A 21,060-nucleotide genomic window follows, 5' to 3' on the forward strand; every position below is an offset into this window, starting at 1 on the left:
TAAACTTAGTCTCTTGTCTTAGCGATTTTCTTGCTGCTTATGACTTCCTGTAATTTATTTGAGTTGACTAATTAATATCGAAGAACAAAGTCAAGTACTATTCATCAGAAAGTCAGAAAATTTCGTATTTTTCCTTTTATTCAATTTCGGCTAGTCAAATTCTTCTGATCACTGCCACTGAAATTTTGATATAATTTTAGAACCCGAATATTGTATTTCACATTAACATAAGTCCACATTCACATCAGATCAATGTCCTATTAAAAATTTTATGGGGAATGTAAAGGAAAATTATATTAAATTTATTATAAAAACTGGAATGGTGTAAAAAATGTTTTCAGTTCATCATTTTAACAATTTTGGTTGAAAATCTTCATATACATCTTATACTATATTTTACACTCGCTTTGTATCTGTATGGAGTCAATGGAGAAAAAGGAATACTTACAAATTTCGTTGTTAAAAAGTATAAATGGGATATATAAAAAATATATCTGGGAAACTTGTAATTCCGTAATTAAAAGATTACGTCTTATATTTCCACGAAAAGTCGATGGTACCTACGATACAGCAATCATCGAAATAAATTTATACCATAATGGTTAACATCCTCTCGAATTTAAAATTGAATATTCCATATCGGAAAATTAAAAATTTCGAGCCACTTGGAAAATTTCAAAACTTTAGAAAATTTTAAATTGCCGAATTTTAAAAATAAAACCATTGGAATGGGCACAGTTTTTTTCATGAACTATGAATATTCTTCAATTTTTGTTCCAAGTGGAATTTCCGACAGAAATACACAGATTTATTGAGGTTTTATGAGATTAAGCTCTTATTTTAATAAAGTTGCCATTTTTTATGAGAGAGTATTGTTATGCTGAAAATATTGATTTTTGAAAATAATTCGGAGGATTTTTAACTTTTATTATTTCGATTTTCTTAAATATAGTTTCATTTGAAGTGAATACCCGTATTTTCTTAATTTTTGAAACATATTTCTCTAAATAAATGCCAGTTTTCAAAGTTGAACAGATTTGCTTTGTTTCGCGGTACTTTATATTGTAATTATATATCTAAAATATTCTTTATTGATCTACTATTTGGCTTAATTCATTGTACCCCATGTATCGGACGCAGTGAATAACTTTTTGGTTATTAAGACGTACGAAAGTACACGATAATTTAAAAAACCCCAAACAAATCGGATTTATTTCCTGTAAACCGACTTGTGGAAACTTAGCTATAAAATTTTCTCAATCGAGTCGGTTCGACCGTTTAGGGGCTACAATGACACCGAGAAACACACAGACGCACAGATTAACACTTAAAGATCAATATTTTCCTTTTGGGAAACTAAGTTTTGTAGTCAACGTCAACGATATCCTTTCCTTTGAAATTTTTATTTACATTTTTGTTCATTTTATTGATATCAATTCTACTTTTGTGAAATAGACTTGTATTCCTTTCATTTAATTTATTTAAAAAGATTGTGGGTTTTTGAAATTAATAGCCCAAGAGTATACGCAATTTAAAGCACAAATTCAGTACCTTTTTTTGCTGCATTCGGCTTCAATATCTATATTTTCTCAATTACGCTTTTACTAGAGCTGCATAAATATATCGACCAAAGCAAATGAACTAATTAAATGAATAATTCGACTACAACAGACACGTGATATTATTATCTTCATTATTTAAAATTTATTTTATATACGTTAAATTATCGTTAATGTTAATATACAATTAAATTTATAGTATTTTGATTAGAAATGACATTAATCGGATATAATAGGTAATACACATTTAGATATATAGCTACTTGACAAGAAATCAATTAACTATATACCTTACAAAATATTATTACCTATAATCTGATCAAAACATAAATATATTTCTTACTTAATACGATTATAAACAAATAATATAATAATAATCTTAAAACTTATGTCGACACTTTATTCATAAATAAATTATATATTAAAAATACATATTTTATATACTATAATGAATGAATGGATATGTGTACAATGGGTATCATGCTTAAAAAGTATACTCACCACAAATACAAGTTAAAAATTATTTTTAATTGTTTTAGGAATCATGCTTTTTGATCCTTCTATATGGTCCAGTTGAAAAAGGGCTACTTTACACGATTTGCTATCATGAAAGCGTTAAATCCCGTAATTTTGATTCCGATTTGGTTTTAAGCTTAAGTGAAAATTTAAACAATTAAATATTTAGTTATTTGTAGGGACTATATTATATGTTTTGCTAGAACTTTAATCTTCTTAATAAAATTGGGTCTTCATGAGGCATTCCCTCCGGTAAAGATATTCCTATGAGAACATAATAAGGTGCAAACTAAGAGAAGTCAATGTGCCTAGAGTTGATTAATGGACACCGGTGAAAATTTTTATTAAAGTGATGTTAGATTTATCACATTTGGACCTTTTTAAGAACCCGTTGGGGTAACCCAACTTTTGAATAATTCTTTTTATGTATTTTTCCACATTGATATCTCATAAATATTTATCGGGGAGCTCATTGGGATATTTCAGTGGCAAAATTATTAAATTCGTTATTAGTTTTGCTTTACTGGGGTCTGTCTAGAAATTAATTGAAATAACCCCACGTTAAAATCATTAGAGTATTATCAGTTTTGTCATATTGGAACCGGCCAAGAATAAGCCATTATCGTATAATATCCGATTTGCGGCAATGAAACTTACCTGGGAGCCCAATGGAGTACCCCAACCAATGTTTTTAAATATCTTCTATGGTGATTGCAAGTTTCTCTCAAGGCAGCCATTATTAATGACATGCAAATAGACATTAACAAGTCATACTAACAGAACAAGTCATACTACCATTATCAAAACATTAAATTTAATTTCGTGAGTTTGAGATTCAAAAGAAACAAAAGTGAAATCTCAAACTACTCTCTATAACTTATAAAACTTTAAATTAGATAATTTACATTTTAAGGATTAAAGATTTGAACCACCAAAATCTTTAGTTTCCAGCCAGATTCCAATGTGATAAAATTGATAATACTTTTATTAGGTAGGTATACCCGGTGTACCTACAAATCAGCTTAGTATCATTGATTTTTTTGGTGGGGTCTTGATGGTGAAGTTTCCTAAAAGTGTCTTTAATGGACATCTTATTTGCGATGTAAGGTCCACATGCTACATGTAGCAGACTCCTTAGGATTTGTATTCAAAAATAACTGTGCTCGAGTTACAGTATTTACCGTTTTCTACTTAGGCGATTGTCCTGCCCAAATTATAAATTATATAACCGTGCATAAAGAGATCTTACTGTAAAAAAGAATATATTTATATTCAAGGGTTTATTATTGAAGTAATATGATAGTACAGAAGACTCGACACGGCATTTTTAAGGTGGACATTTTTATAATATACAATATTATATATGTATACAGAAGGCATCACATTAGCAAACTAATGACCGAATTAAGAACATTTTTATGATTATTTGACTGCGCCTACTTATAGAGGTAATAATACTACTATCAATTATTATACCTGATCCACATGATATATAATTTAAATGTATGCGTCGCAACTCCCGAAAATGTGAAAAAACCTTCAAAACCACCATTTTTCATCTATATAGTTTTTTGGCTTTCGGAGTGAAACTCTATGAAACTAAAATAAAAATCATTTATTTAATTAATGATTAAGTTAAAAGACTATATAAAAGAGTTGTTTACTATGCCGAACAGACTTTTTCTTCGTCGAAATCGTGTATTCCTAATCCTAATAAGTCGATATCCTAAACAAAAAATAAATACCTATTTTAAATTATAACGCTTGAGGTCGACTTTAAGGAGCAATTTCTCACAAGAAAATTATTGATTGAAGTCGAATGTTTGCATGTTATCATAGACATATAACAGAATCGTGTGAATTGCCTCATAGTCTCGATATGTGGTTCGAAATAAGAATCGCTATAAAATTTATTCAAGGAACTGTTGTCTCTACTTAGCGGGGGAAAACAAACAATTGATTATGTATAACTGGAAACACTTCTGAGAGTTTTTAAGTATGCAGCAGAGTAATAAACGAAAATGTAATGGCTTTTAAACGAAATTGGAAGTGCTTTAAAACAAATGACCGAAAAAGGTGTTAATGGCTCTTGTAAATCACAATTGATCACAGAAAAATGTAAATGTCGCTTTTGTAAATACTTAAAAAATTTTTGCACCCTTAATTAAGCAGAGATAAATCGATTTGAAAATTTGCTATTGATTGAGAATGTTTTTACTATAAAATTGCTTATTGAATCGCTTATCGCTTAAAATTGCTAATTAATTGCTGGGATACAGCTCTGGTACTCTTGACATCATCTAAAAATTGAACACACTATACACTTGAGAATTTGAATCAACTTTAACATTTTCTTAGTGTAGATCAGGCATGATAATCTTACTATTTACTAATGTTATCCTTTTCTTATATTAATAATGCCTCTTAGTATTCATTATGGACAAAATAGTCATTGTCGCGTTTCATATAAGAAAAAGATGAAAAAAAAAAACAAGCGCTACAAGATATATTTTTTATATATGATATTTAAGAACGTGTATTTTTAATATCATTTAAGATTATTTAAATTTTAATGTGCTCGTTCGGTACTATATGCCTGCCTCGTAGACTCTTTTTATTATTGAATAGATGAAATGAAAAAAATAAAATTAAAACATTACTGTTTATAATAAAATTCTTGATTATTTGATAAAAGTGTAATAATTTTGATAAATGTTCTTTCATTTATGAAACGAAAACTTTTTTCCTTACCCAACAAATAATAAAGTCTACTAGACGGATTAGGCTTTTAAAAGTTTAATTACAAGAGAACTGGTTGTCGCACGGTTCACTGTTTATCGGATGAATTTATAGTTTAGCCCACGCAAAAGGTTAATAGTACTAGAACTATTTTCGATAAATGATTTCAAAATTTGTACTCGATTTCATTAAAATCGCGTCAATTAAAACATTCCAAGTGTACTCTAGATGAATTACTCTAGATGAATAGACGTATGATTGGTTTTGTTGACTTTACTAAATAATTTGAACTATTTTAAATTTCCATTTCCATATAATATTTTAAAAACATATTTTTTTTACCAACTCTAATATTTGTGTATTTTGCAAATTGATTTGAATGATAAACATATAGAAGGCCTATATACGAACAGACTGATAATAGGGTGGAATGTCACCACAACGGCTCGACGTCGTCTCTTTATGTCAATAAAATTATTAAAAATAAATATATAACTTTTAAAAAAATAAAATTTAAACTCAGATGTAATTTTTCTCACAAGTTTGTGATTTCAACAAAAATAATTTATTAGATACATCTAAATCTACAGTAAAAATCCTTTATAACGCTTTTGAAAGCTATGAGGAAACTATTTCTCAAAAGATTTTTCATAAGGAACGTCCAAAAATGCTTCTTAAACTGAAAGAAATTAAAAGACAATACTGACTCTTAATTAAATTTTGAAAAATAGGTCTGGGATAGGAGTTGAAATTTGTATAATTAATTTAGTACGGCACACATATCCATGAAAATTGTCTTGGTGCCAAAACCAGCTACTAATCCATTCCTTCTCTAGTTGATTGTGCGCAGTAGTTTATTTTTCGTTTCTTAGACTAAAATATAAGCTACTTAGCGACTTACTAAAAGGAAATTTAGATTAGTCGTCTAAACTAACATATAAGCTACTTAATAATAGAAAATTTAGATTAGCCTTCACTTTAATGGTGTATCTTATAATGATTTTTATGTGTGATCAAACCATGGAACCACGAAATCAAATTATTTCATGGTTCCAACCAGTGTTTAAAAGTAAAAAATAAAGCATTATCGTCGGCGTTACCAAAATTTTCATTTTGCCTTCTTTACCTCTCGAGAGGTAAAATGATTCGGGTAAAACGGATCATGAGGTTCTCATTAACAAAAAAAAATCTCATCTAACCAAAAAACAAGGATGCTGAATGTGTTATATTACACTAATGCAGAGTGGGTGCGATAAATACTTCGCCCTTTATGAGATCATTGTAAATTCCCCCACCTATTGTCAACCGATACTAATTAATGATGATGAAAGTTGCAATGTTCACAAACCTCAACAACTTTCTTCGATTTTTGTTTTTTGCCTTCTAGCAAAATTATTAAGTCGTTGCTTACTGTTTTTACTGTATACAAATATTACATAGAAAGGAACATTGGGCATTTAAAAAATAAAAAGTTCCTTTTTTTATTTACGAGGCACTTAGGTTTTTATGTTTTTTTTTTCAGGATAGATAACCATTTTTTAATGCAATCATTACAGTAGATGATATTTTTAAAGCTTTGTATATATGGATATTATGTAATGGTGATAAATAGGGGGTGAAGGGGGGGGGTTGTATATATGTATGTGTATGTATATACATATTTGCTTATAAATGGAAGGGATGAGTTTTCCTTTCTGTTCTTTCGACAGCGATATTTTTCCAATGAGCATATACATACTAGTGAAAGGTAGTATTTTCTAGGTCTGTTTTTCGTAGTTGATGTAGTTGGTTTTCAATGTTTCTATTACAAGAAATGTTATTTTAAACTAAATGTAATAAAAAAATTTCATTTCTAAATACTATAGAAAATGGAATAACTGAAACCAAGCCTAATGTTCCCGAAACGTAGGTAATCGCGACCTTGTAGAAATATCGCAAAATGTGCGTAATCCTTAACAAAAGTAATAGAACGTAAAATGATGAAGTAATGGTAAAGTCTCTTTTCCTCTTTCTGTCACGGATGAGACTGAACATTTTTGGTGGCTTTGTCATTTATGAATCAATTTCTATGGTAAAATCTTGCACTAGAAAACGGTGGGGATATGATAAGGATTGGAATCCTCTAATTTTTCCAGCAGGTTTGTTTTTGTTTATATCTTTCCTTAATATAAAAACAGGCCAGACATATAATTTTATTCATATAATTAGGCGAACCTGTTTCCAATGTTACAGTTTTTAAAAATGCTCTACTAATACTGAACATAAGAAGTAACAAAACATGTATTCTTAATACTAATTTAAGCAAAATTTTTGAACTTTTCACGACTTTTCTTCGAAATTTGGTATTGTTTTTATCCACGGTATCCACTAGTTCTTTTTTCAATGAGAGGGGATGTAAGAAGGAACGTTTAAAATCTTTCAAGGATTCTTTAGTTGAGTAGCTTAAATTGTTTAGGTACATTAGATTAATACAATATAGCGAAATTTTTTCCTTATAATTGATAATACGAACAAATAATGGTTCGTTTTTTAATAATTTTTTTTTCTTTTACAGGTAAGTGATAGTTGAATTCTTGAATTATACATTTTAAGAAGAAGGCTACGGGTTGATGAGGCCTAAATATTGGTAAGTATTGATTATTTGGCTGTATATCCAGAAACAAGTGTTTCTGTTAAATAATTATTTAGGGAATCTAATTGTAAATTAAAAATCGAAAGGCCCTCCAATAATGCATAATACCATAATTTGAACCATATAATATTATAAATTATTTCTCTAGCCTGGTTTCCTGTCACTCCGAGATCTTCTATATTCTTTATCAATTTCCCCTCATTTTAAAACTTATCGTGCTGGCTAACAACAAAAATAAGACTTAAGGTCTATAAATGTGCCGCACCGATTTGGTTTCTAAGATATAATTTTGTTCAGTATGTAATTTGTATCACATATCTGTCATAAAATTGCCTATACACAATAAAAAGATATTAAATTACACTTGATATATTTTAGTATTTATATATCATTTCTCACCCTGTTTTTAGCCACGGAATTCCGCACGAGTCAACTAGTTTATATTAATTTGCCAGTGATGAGTTTTAGATCAAAATAAGACTAATTTTATTCATACTTTGTTCTTTCTCTAACACATAAGTCTTGGGTCTTACAAAATCAAACTTAAAAGATCAAGGATAATGTGTAAGAAAAATACAGAAGTTACCAAACTAAGTATGTTAAACAAACATAGTCATTCGAGATGGGTGTCTACGCAACATTTTCTTTTTTGGTAATCTGACGTAAACTTATGTCTACTGTCTTAATCATTTACTCGACAGATATGTAATACTAGACGAGCTATTAAAGAAGATACTTAAGTACTTTCGAGCACTTTCTGCTTTCAAATTTAAAATGAAAAACAAACCTTTTTTATAATATGTTACAATATATATGATACCGGGATTATTTAAAGGGTAAGACGGGAGTAAATGGTAGTCTATACTTTTACTTTTTATCTACCCTACGCTTTCCTACACAGAATATTATTTTTCTCTTGCACTTTAAACTAAATTGCATCGTTTACAAATAATATTACTATGTGGGTGTGGGTGTGTAAGGGTGTATATGTGTGTGTGTAATACCTATTCGACAGACAGGCGGACTCATTCTGACTGACTATATACTCATTCGAATGATGCCTATTAAAAATATTTCTGTTTGTTTGTTGTTAGCTTACGTTTTGCTTAAAATGTTTTTGACTATTTGTGTTTTTTTGGGTTCAAATAAATTTCATAATGACTCAATTATTTTGATTATTATTATTATTGTATATTTTAATACCTTATTTAATAGCGTCTATAAAATTTTTCGAATTAATATATAACTTTTTTTTTCAAATAAATACACACTTTTCTCAAATTATGGAGAAATATTTTTATACTTATTATATGTGAAAAATTAAAATTATGAGATGTAATTTTGTATAATTTGTGGTTTTTCATGAATTATTTTTTTTAGTTTTCATAAATTACCATAGTTTAGAAAATTACTCATTAATAATAGCTTTCTGTATAATTTCATTCATATTTGAGCAATCGCATTTAAAAAAAAAAAAAATTGCTTTACAAAACACACACTATTGATTAGGTATGGTCCAAATTTTAACCTACTTCTAAGTGTCGAAAAGGTAATATCTGTAACGGACATATCTTTCTGTAGCTATTGATTATTCAAGTAATTAATAGTACAAGGAAGGCTGTGCCGTTGTTGCATTTATCATAACAACATAATTTGTATAAATATTTATTCGAATAATAAATTCTGACTTTGAAGTTTCATTTTATTATTTCCAGAAGAAGATTTATCTCAAGACTTCATATATCTAAACCTCAAAATTTGTTCAGGAGTTTTAACAAAAACTTTAACAGGGTCGATGGCGCTGGCCATCCGGACTATTATGTGTGCTACTTGAATTATCAACGTATTTTATTTATTTTGGTAACACACACCGATCCATGCAAGCATTATTGGCTTAAAATAGTATGTTTGGGATAAAGTCATCTCTAAATGTCCTAGAGATAATATCTAAATCTCAAAATTTGTTGATGAGTGTTCATTTGATATTTCATCTTGCTATTTGAATTATCGTGATTTTTTTGTTAACGTGGTAGCACACACCGATTCATGTGCCACGCACTAATGCCTAAAAGTGGCATGTTTGGAATTGAGCTACCTTAAAAGTATCAGATGAAAACTCATAAGGATATTTGGGTATAGATATTACCTTTTCGATACTTAGAGGTAACTTTAATACTATTTACTGATTCCGAGAAGCCGCTTGGTACACGGTAAGAAATTTTTTGTGAATATCACTGTCAGTATCGGTGTTTTTTGTTGAACTGATTTGACCGCTGAGGACGAGGCAATGAAGTAGGCCCATACTGTTGACGAAATAACAATACTTCTGGTGGATTGCCCTTATCAATACTGTAATATTACTTAGATACGAACTGCTTACTTAGAAACTACTGCTTACATAGATAGTATAGTCTTTGCCTCTATACCATACCAGCATTGTAATAAACGCTATGCATTTCTCACCGTTAACGAAAGTTCTATAGATCCAAACACACACACAGTGGAGGGTCCGGGCGTAGATTTTTTCTACCTACGAAATTATCTTTTCATCACCAACATGAAACCCGAGAGTTAGGTAATCGAAAATCAGTTTCAAAAAAAAATTCAAGCTGACATAATTTCACACGCATAATAATTAACACTTTGAATATAAATAACAGACTTATTTCTGTGTCAACGGCAAAGAAATCGGTGTTAAAATACCTTTTCCGATTTCTTTTCGGGAAAATTTTCAAAGATTCATTTTCATACAATCCATATGTGAAAATCGATTCATTTCGACTTCGATATGTGAGGTATTTTAAATCGTTCCATGTTTAGTTCGCTGAAGAAAATTGACGAACGTAGTGGTTTTAGTCTTTTTATTTTGGAAGTAAATATATTCTTTTTTCGATCTTTAATACTATAAAAATTTATCAGACCTAAGTGCCCGGAGCTCTGCTACAAATGATTTATTTTTTAAATAAATTTTTAATTTAGACCAAATTTTGTACAACTTTAAATAATCTAAGAATTCAAAAGTTTTTGAAAACGGAATTGAAAAATTTCCTGGCATTCTATACATACATACATGTTAAGCAATTAACGTACTAAATAAATTCGTTAACAATCTTAAAATAAAATCTTTCAATAATAAAAAACTATGTATGTATAATCTTATAAATATGAGGCGTTAATGTGTTATTATTATTATATTTTTTGATAAAGAATAACACAAAATAAAAATTAAATGACACAAATGAAAAAAAAAAAAAAAGTTTAAAAATAACTTTATAAAATATACACAAAAAGCCATTATAATGGTGCTTGTGGTTAGATATTATACATATAAATGAATATAGAAATACAGAATATGTGCGTTGGAATATTAAATGCAGACAAAGAAGCAATTGACTGAATATACTTGGACTTTTAGAGGTTCAAATCAATAGATAGAAATTAGAATATGACAAATCTCTTTGGTTTCCGAAAAAATCATTAAACGGCTTTAGATGTGCTAGCAGAAAAAATAAAAAACTTTGTTAACTGACTTGACCAAGAATTTTTTGAATTTTGTACATCACATTTATATTATTTTAAACAAGTGAAAACAAACAACTGACTGAGTACATTGTTGAAATACCATGTATAGACAGTGTTGATTACGTAATCGTTTGTTTTTTTACGTCTTGTAAGTAAAGAAAGATAATAACTATTAGATACATACTGATATTCTCATATAATACATACTATGTAATTTGTGTCTAATTGGCGCCCTCAAGGATAAACAGTGCTATTTACGAAAAAATTTTTCAAACAAAAGTTGTTTATTTTTCAATAAGAGACATTTAAACTTCTGTTCTATCTCTAACGGTTTACAAGATGAGACCTATGGACCTAATCGGCAATTGAACCATGATGCTCATTTATGAACTCGACCTCACTTTTTACGTCCTAACCAAGCTGTAAAAAATTTTAGCTTGAAATCTTTTTTGTTTTTGAGTTATCGTGTTGACAGACAGACAGACAGACAGACAGATGGGCAGATGGATAGGCAATCGAAAATGGACTAATTAGGTGATTTTATGAACTATACCAAAATTTTGTTCATATATATACGTGGTATAAAAATTCGATCAAAATTGCCGATTTGTTTATGATTATCTTTCATTTGATTTTTTCTCATTTATTGGGTTCCATTGTAATCTCCCAAATATGGGATATGTCATTTGTTATTGAGGTTTTTAGATGAAATCCTCTTTTCAAGGACAAGAGAAAATGTTTATTCAAAATGTACATTGACTCAATGCAATTTAAAAAATAACATCTTTTAAAACATATTATTCCACCAAACGGATTCATTTATTTCAAAAATTTAGAAAGATTTTCTATTTAATATAAGGGTTTTTGAATTGGAGATAGCGCAGGTCAGTTTATTACCAAATTGTACTGTTACAGTCCTTTTACCAGAATTATACAAATGAACTGCTTTTTTTTGACGCCGCATAGTAACGGCTTAAATCGAGATGCTTTTAAATAATCAAATGAATAAAACAGCTTTAAAAAATCGAATTCTGGTTTTGAATTAAAAGCATTAAATTAATTTCATTCGATAGCACGTACCTACTACTGTATTTACTTTAAATATTTATTCACTGAATACTTTAGTATCAACTGCCTGTTGCTAATATAACTTGGGATATTCTTGTAAATGCCTTGTACGAACTTCTTAAAAGGCTATTTCATAATATTTTGCCAGTTGTACGTTGAGCCTTACTTAAGATTTTATAAGAAGGGTTTGATAAAAGCGTTTTTGGACGTATAGGTTATCAATTGAATTACTTGATTCGGTTCGATTATGATTGTGCCAGCTATCGTTTCTGTACTAGTTAAACCATCCTCGTTCTTTTTTTTACTTTTTAGCACTTTTTGGAGATAAGTTGCATTACTGTTTGTACCTTCAGTTAGTGAATAAAGTACTGGTTAGTTATTTTTAGCCATGTGGCTATCAGTCTAAATTTCTTATATACTTACATTGTATGTATATAGTGAGTATATACATACATACAGCATAGAGACACAACTTAAATATATATATTATATACATATATACATGCGACAATCATAATTGAATATAATATAAAGAGTTAAAACTTTGTATTTGACATATTTATGGGATTAGTACTAGGTTATGTGAGGTTATAATATGAATATAACTATGTTTATTTGAATATGCGCAGTACTATTTTAATATTTTTTTAAAACAAATAAACTTACAAAATATCATTTTGGAGCTGTAACTAAGTTTGCTTTCCGTCGATTGTAGCTACGCTTAAGTTTACATTCCTTTGTTCATAGCATGCATATATATGTTGCTAGGATGATCATATGATATCTATAATCAATTTACATCAATTAATGACCACTATCATGTCTATAAAGTTATTATCGATGACATCGTATCGTAGTGATATCTACATATCATTAAAAGAGGGAATGTTCTCTTTATTAGAGGGGCACTATGTGTTTCACTTCATTTTCTGACGCAAGTCTCAACACACGACCTAACCAATATCTTTTCCGTTCTTCGTAAATGATCGTAACGTCTTTTACTTTGATTTTTTCAAGTATTTCTATTAATTTACATTTATCTTGCTTTTCAATGCAATTATTAGTCATATTTTTAAAATTTAATAGATAATTTCTTGACTAATTTTAAAAGTGAATGTGGGGTAATAATTTGAGAAGTAATTGAATTTCTACTAACAATATTTGCCCTACTCTGCCAAATGGACTGATTAAATGTAATGAAAAATTACTGTAGCATTACTTGACGGAATCAAGGACTTGTCTTGACCACCGAGATAGAAAAACAATATCAATTGGCAAGATTCTTTAAGAAGATAAACTTAATATTTTTTTAATCTTAAGTTCAGTATCAGTTAAGTTTGGTAGTGATTCAACAATGGTAGTGATTCACAATTTGGCATTGCCACAGACTGCCATACCTTGAAATGCCTGACTGGTATAAAGTAATGGTAACTGGAAGTTTTCTGAATTTGAAAACTTACATAAGTGCAATATCCCAACTGAGGAATTCCGAATTCCCCATTTTAATGGTCTCATACAAGTCGGGGCAAGTTTGGCTTTCTATATTTTATTTTGGTTTTCTATTTCTCTTTCTCCCGAGTAGAAGTTTCAGTAAGGCAAATGATGCGGCTCAAATAGAGCTAACAAACATCAAACTTGCGGTAGGTGAGACCTTCAAACCAGGTCCACGCTTGGGACGTAACGCAGTTGCCAGGTCCTGTCTAATTTGGCTTCGAAACTTCCGTTACCGAATTCATTCAAACCAGGCCTAGTCCTAGAACGAATTGCAGTTGCGAGGTCCTCTCTAATTTGGCTTTGAAATTGCTATCTAATAAGTAAGTCAAATTAGAGAAGATTTCACAACTGAGCTACGTCTCCAACGTTGGCTTGATTTTAGCTCTGATAGCCTAAGATGCATCATGCACATAAAGAAACTGCTATGCTATAGATTGAGGCACCTGGATTGGCGTGTGTTTCACTAATAAAATAAAATATTTTATAAATCTATGACAGTTTGTAGTGAATGTAATGAATATATATTTTATATTGTGTAGGTAGCTAGCTAGCTCACAGTACTTATTTAAACTAACTAAACAACAACAACAACAACGATACAACAAACAACAACAACAACAACAACAACAACAAACAACATACTACTACACAAGTGATAGGAGGACAGACATCAGCCACTGAAACTTATGCTGTGAAATGTGTTTCTATTGTTATATTTTCATGTAATATCTCATACTTATACATATATGAAAGTGATTTACATTTTAAAATACTGTTATTATTCATTTATTATTAAGTAGAAAACTAGTCTATTATTGTTATTATTATTAGTTCTATTTTTAAAATTTAATAGATAATTACTTGGCTAATTTTAAAAGTGAATGTGGTGGTAATAATTTAGGAAGTAATTAAATTTTTACTTAGAATTTTTATCGCACTTTTCAGAATGTGCTGATTAATTTGAATGAAAAATTACTGTAGTACTACTTTACGGTAGTAAGGCTAAAGCTTAGTATCAAAACCCCATGGCAATATCAATTGGCAAGAGCCTGTAAGAAGATAATGTGTTTTCAACAAAATGAGACTATGAGACACTTGTTTAATTCCCTACAAATATTTAATAAAATTATAAATCTATATCAATGGAAAAAAATAAAAGTACACAAAAATTCCCCAAATTTTCTTATGATTTTTCGAGGGTTGTTTCTCAATGAATAATAATAGATCGAGCTTTGAAAAAACGATTCTAGCTTTGGAATGTTTTGGCAAAAGAGTTTTTGTGTAATTCTAAAATAAGTCGTAGAAGAAATTTTAGAAATTTATTTCTTCCTATGGATTTGTAATATTTTTTTAGTTAAAGCAATGTATGGGCCGTAAAGCTTGTAAATGCAGCCTTAATTTGCTCTATTTATTATCTCTACGTACATTTTTCGCTAAAATAAATGGCTTTTAAAGAAAAGGAATTCGTTTTAGTGACATTGCTGTGAAAAGACAGATTTTAATTTGATACCTCGGTTTTAGACATACACGACAATAGGAATTATCTAAAACTCATTCCACCGGCCTTGACTCGAAGAATGGATTTTTGACAGAATTGGAACCGAGTTAAGATAGAATTGGATACAAATTATGGAATCTATTGAAATGGTATTTATCTTGTTACTCCGTATCTAAACTATCGCAAGCATATACCAGCTAGATAATGTACAAAATCATATTTTACTAGAACTGCTACAATATAAAGATCCGTGGGTTCCCGGATATCCCGGTTTAGTCGTAGCTAGATGATTCTTAACTAATTTATTCAACTTGAAAGAAATCGTGACTCGGGGTATTTCGGTAAAGGCGGAATTTTATATACTTCAGCAGATATTTATAAATAAAAAGCCTGAAAAATTGACAGATCATTCAGATGTCCGAATGTTTATGAAGATTAAAATGGGAAATTGCGTTACCTTCATATAGAAATAGACGTACTATAGCTATGAAAAACGTGTTAATAAAAAATTATTCGTCGAATACATTGGTTTCGCTTATTTTGCTTTTTTTTTAAATTACGGTTATCGCGAAAAAATAGGTAAATTTTGTACTGAAATGTCTTAGAAATGTTTAATCACAGAAAATTGGAAGCTTGATGCATAATTCCCTTGAGTATACGGTCCCCGATAAATTCTCAAATTTTCTTAATCGGTTCACCAATGGCGCTATTTCATTATTTATTTTTATAATAATTATTGTAACATTAGATCCTACTCTGGCTTTGCAAAAGTTCCTGCTCATTCTTTGTTAATGCATAACTACATAATCATATTAATATATTTATGAATAATAATGCAATAAAAAAATTTGTGGCATCCAGTTTTTTTTGAAAAAAAAAAAATCCATTATTTAGTGCTATTTACTGTGTAGGAGTATCATATCCTATGTGGTAGCTGTTCGTTACTTGCCTGTATGATTTGTTTAACCCACACAAACAACTGGCAAGATGTGGCGATCTGACTAAATAAACTTTTTAATCGTAATTTAAGTGTCTGCAAGATTACTTATTTTTTTGTTTTTATTGAATACCACACACAATGGCTTGTGTTATTTATTTTTTTGAAATGTATCTTTATGTGAAAAAATATTTTTTTGCACAAATCTTAAGAATAAAATTTATTAACTGTTCTTAAAATTATTAAATCCGAAAAATCACCAAATTTAACACAATAATTAACAACGAGTCCACGAAACCCACAATTTGTCAAACATTGCGTTGCCATGTAGGTATAAAGGTTCAGATTTTATTGATAGTCAAAGATATAAACATTTTTACCGACGAGTAAGATATCTGTCTGACCATCTCAATGCTCGTGCAAACTATAAACCCATGATTACTAACCTAATAGATATACAAACAATTGGTTTACGCGATATTAACAAAATAGGAAATTTTATTCCCTTGATTTTTTTTAATAATCTGCTGTTGCCTGTGGTAAAAATTTAGTACCTAGAAGATAAATTTGCTTGAAAAATTTTTGGATTGTGCATTTCAAAATTCAAGCCAAATATATGACGTTTTGGTTTTTAATTATTGTATTAAAAATCTGTTAATTGGGCATGCGACTATGTCGTAAAATATTTTTCATACAACTCAAAAGTAGTTCTAAGATAACTACAAATGTTTTACTTATCACATCACATTTGTAGTTGAAAAATGCTGTTGAATCACAAAAATTACATTGCATATACAAACATAGAACTTTTTAAACAAAATTCGATTTTTGAATGAATTTTGCGATTAAGGTAGGTTTTGGTGTTTTGCTTTCTAATTTCCATTGATTTTGCTACAGGGTTCCATTGAACTTAATAGTACTCTGTACATTCTTTTTTGTTTGAAATCGTTGTGTAGATTTTATCCAGGCAATGATTGGCCAGTTATTTCAACTAATAACTGGCCAATCTTTTAACCATGTAGGTAAAACAATTAAGAGCAATTAATTTATTAACAAACACAATTTAAGATTAAGTTAAAAAGTATGAAAATAATTATACTTAATTTGATTACATGAGGTTACCTATGCAATTTATTTTTTCGTAAAAAAATTATGTTTTTAAAACTTAATTTATTTTAAAATGCAATCATCTGTGAACATTAAAATAACTTGATGCCTTCTTGAGTAAAAAATTTCTAAATTTGATGTTTTTTTTTTATTTTTATTTTTTTATTAAAACTAATTTAACCATGAAATCAGAAATTATTATTTTTTGTGGAAATAATTATACCATAATTATGTTTAATATATGAAAATAATGTCTCAATTAAAATTTCACTAAAATAAAAATGTAAGAAATAAATAACTAACTGTTATTATTGTATAAACAAAATATTGATTACGTATAATTTGTGATAGATATTTGGAGAAATATTCTTCGATAATTTAGAGATTAAGATAAAAATTTTGAAATTAAATCTAGCTTTTTAGGTAATCTAACACACAACATAGTTCTAAGAAGTAAAAATGAGTATGTATTTCAATAAGTAGTTTTGCTAGCAGTAATCGATGGCAACGTTATTCTTTTCTGTTAAAGGAAACTATTTCAGTGTTTTAACATTTCTCTACTAATACCTAATTGGCCTTATGATTGTTTCTTACTTATAAAAAGTATAAAGATCAAAGCATAAATTTTAATTTTTCATGTTTTTCACCTTCAATTCCAATTTTACTATTTTTTTAGATAAGATTAAGTGATATCAAAAACATGTTTTTAAAGTTTTGCACAACCCACTTGTCATTAGGTCCCATTTTTATTTTACATAAATTTTCCTCATTACGAACAAGAGTTATACGGTTTAAGCTTTTCAAAATGGAATTAATATCAGACATTTAAATGAGAGATAATAATTCATTAATATAATATATCAGAATGGACGAGTGCTATTAGTATAAAGTTGGTAAAGTTTAGAATCTACCCACAGTACTCGATTCGGATTATTTTTCACCATATATTATAATAATTATGGGAAATAATTGCGTTCATATATATTTGAATACATATAAACTCGCTAGTGGTCGCAATTTAAGTCCGATAAACTTTGATATACAGAAGAATTTTGGTATTTGAAAGGTAAAGTTCATTAATGAGAACAATCGATAGATAAACAAGGTGGACCAGGGCTTCGTATAGTACACATTTTTTTACAATAAACAAATTTTTGTATTTTTTATCAGTTCTAAGGAAAAAAAGAAACTTGTAATTTTTTCCCTAGACGCTTAGTTTTCGAAATAAAAATTATCTGAAAAAAAAATTATCTAAAAATGCAATATTCGATTTAAAGAAAAATGTGTTATTTTTTCAATCTGAAAATGGCTTTGCTCCTGCGATATGAATAGGGAATATTCATGAAATTTAAATTTGGTTCAAATATTTTTTAACTTTATTGGCTGGACATTTCAACTAAACCATTATTTTAGTAATTAATTACCTTTTAATTACTTAAAATTAATTCATAAAAGTAAAAATCAATGAGAAAAATTCAAAATTTCTAAAATAGGAAATTCAAATTTTTAAACGGACGTGACATCATAGCACTGGCTTGTCAAATTTGTTGACATATTGTATGGTATTAATTACTTACATTTTGTATGGTATTACATTTATTTTTATTATTCTATGGCTTTTTATTAGAAAACTTAATGATAACGAGTGTAAATTTTGTGTTGTAAATTCATTTTTTCAAAGAGTAAATTATACATTAAACTGTCACCAATGGACAGATCACGTACTTATACGTCATCAACAGAGAGCGCCAAAAAACTGTGTTTAAATATTTCAAAATTATTATTTACTTTAAATAATTTTTTACACTTAAATACAGTATTTTTAAGCAGTATTTATATTTTTACTTTGTTATAACGGTGTAAACAATGAATTAAAAATATGAAGAAAAAAATAATACATGAATATTCCCTATTATTAATAATATTAGGTTTCCTTTGAATATGAAAATTTACAAGTGAAATTCAACTTAATTTTGCACACTTTTATTTAAACGATTCAAGAAGTTACTTAAAAATAAAAAAAATCTATATAATCATTAAAAAATTACTTTGAGTACCATTTAATTTATAAATACCCTTGGTCCATCTTCTTCAATACTAGGAAACAGTTTGTTGAAGAATTTATTCAACTGTGTATGTGTATTATCGTTAAGTATTTTCTAAAAAAAATAAAATAAAAATAATATTCCCTTAATAGTTTTTATATCTTCAGAATGACTAAACATAGATATTCATTGATGCATAAAACTGATAAATTTGATCGACAAGAGATAAAATCATTCGGATAGCAAAATAAAAACGGATGGTGGTCACGTGACCAACTATATATGTACCAAAAATATACTTATACATATAGTCTATATATTTTATATATTGTGGAGTATCTTATATACTTGCAAATAAATAACCCTGTAATTATCGAACAAAGTGGTTCATGAAAATTTTGCTTCATATGCTTGTGAAAAATAAAGATACATTATGGTCCGTATTTTTTTTCTCATCTATTTTGTGATTTTATTTTAATGGTTTAATTTTGGAATACTACTACTTATGGCTTATAGTGTTGGTACAGGATAGCAGATGTACAGAGAATTTTTAGGGAGATTAGGTAAGGTTAGATAAGAGCGGCTGTCCTGAGGTGGGACACACTTAGACCATAGGGTCCGTTATAGATACGGTTCCGAAACTTTAAAAATAGTGAAACTAAAAAATAAATTTTCAACCGATAGGAAGTTTTTTATGGGTAGCACAAAAAATATGCCTATCACTTAATTCGTTGTCAAATAAAAAAAAAAGAAGGAAGTATCCTAATTTCGTCAAGTCAGTCTGTTTGGAATTCAGATTGTTAAAAATCATCGGCTAGATCTAAACAATTAAAACAATAAAGTTTTCAAATACATTAATAAAAGAAAATCGTTGAAACATGAAATTAAAAATTATGTTTACAGTCACAAAGGGTTACGGTTTCACTTACTCCAATCAATAATTGGTATCTTTCAGACTAATTTATGATTGAGGCATACTAATGGCCGACTGACTTATGACTGTGCTTTACTGCGCGCTGACGGTCACTCATATATTATCCCGCCCATTCTCGCGGAGTATTCTCGCCAAATTTAGCCGTAGTTTCACCACCACAATTTCACCTTACTTTGGAAGTATCTAATTACTGTGGCTAACATCGAAGTGGTAACATCTGTTGCGGTAGCTTTCTGTGCGTTATAACAATGCATTTAAACTGAAGTACACGAGTTATCACGAAAATGCGTAGATGACACTCGTCTGATCTCGTGTAGATGCTTCGTGTTACCTTTGAATCGGGTACAAAAAAAACATTTTTAGCGAGGTAGGACATGGCGAGGACAGGCGCGACACTGCAAGTATTCTCACGTTACTTTTATTTTAGAAAAAGAAATAGTATTCTGCACTAAAAAAAAACAAAAAGTTAAAACCCATGATATTGTGATTAAAATGTCGATAAGTGAGGGCAGAAGAAGTGAACTGTTTTTTTTTTTTAAGTTGAAATAGCCCAGTGAAGTGGCTGGGTAAATTGCACAGTGAAACCACGGACATTACTCTTTCCGGCTAGATTCTCAAACCGTAAAAATTCTTTTATTTTCGAAAGCTTGCACCTTCACGTTTATTATTATATGTAGCTTACGCAGACATTTTTGTTATTATTTTGTAGTTAATAAAATAATAAAGTTTAATAGGATAGGTCTTTAAGTTTCTGCATTAAAAGGGAAAAGTATTTTTTATAAAATTCTGATGATTCTTTTTACATGACATTTAGATGGTATCATTTAGAAGGCCATACCTTGTTCTTAGAAAGCATTTGACCTCTACATTTCCTACTTGGTCAGTTAAACTATCGTCAATCTCAAAAGAACTACTGAAAGGAGAATTTTAGTGAGGTAATTATGAACTAATATCTTCCGGAATGTAAGAAAAATCAAAGCGTTTTATTTACTACTAGAGTGGTACTCAT

This window comes from Chrysoperla carnea, chromosome 1, assembly GCF_905475395.1.
Source record: "Chrysoperla carnea chromosome 1, inChrCarn1.1, whole genome shotgun sequence".
NCBI classification, from domain to species: domain Eukaryota; kingdom Metazoa; phylum Arthropoda; class Insecta; order Neuroptera; family Chrysopidae; genus Chrysoperla; species Chrysoperla carnea.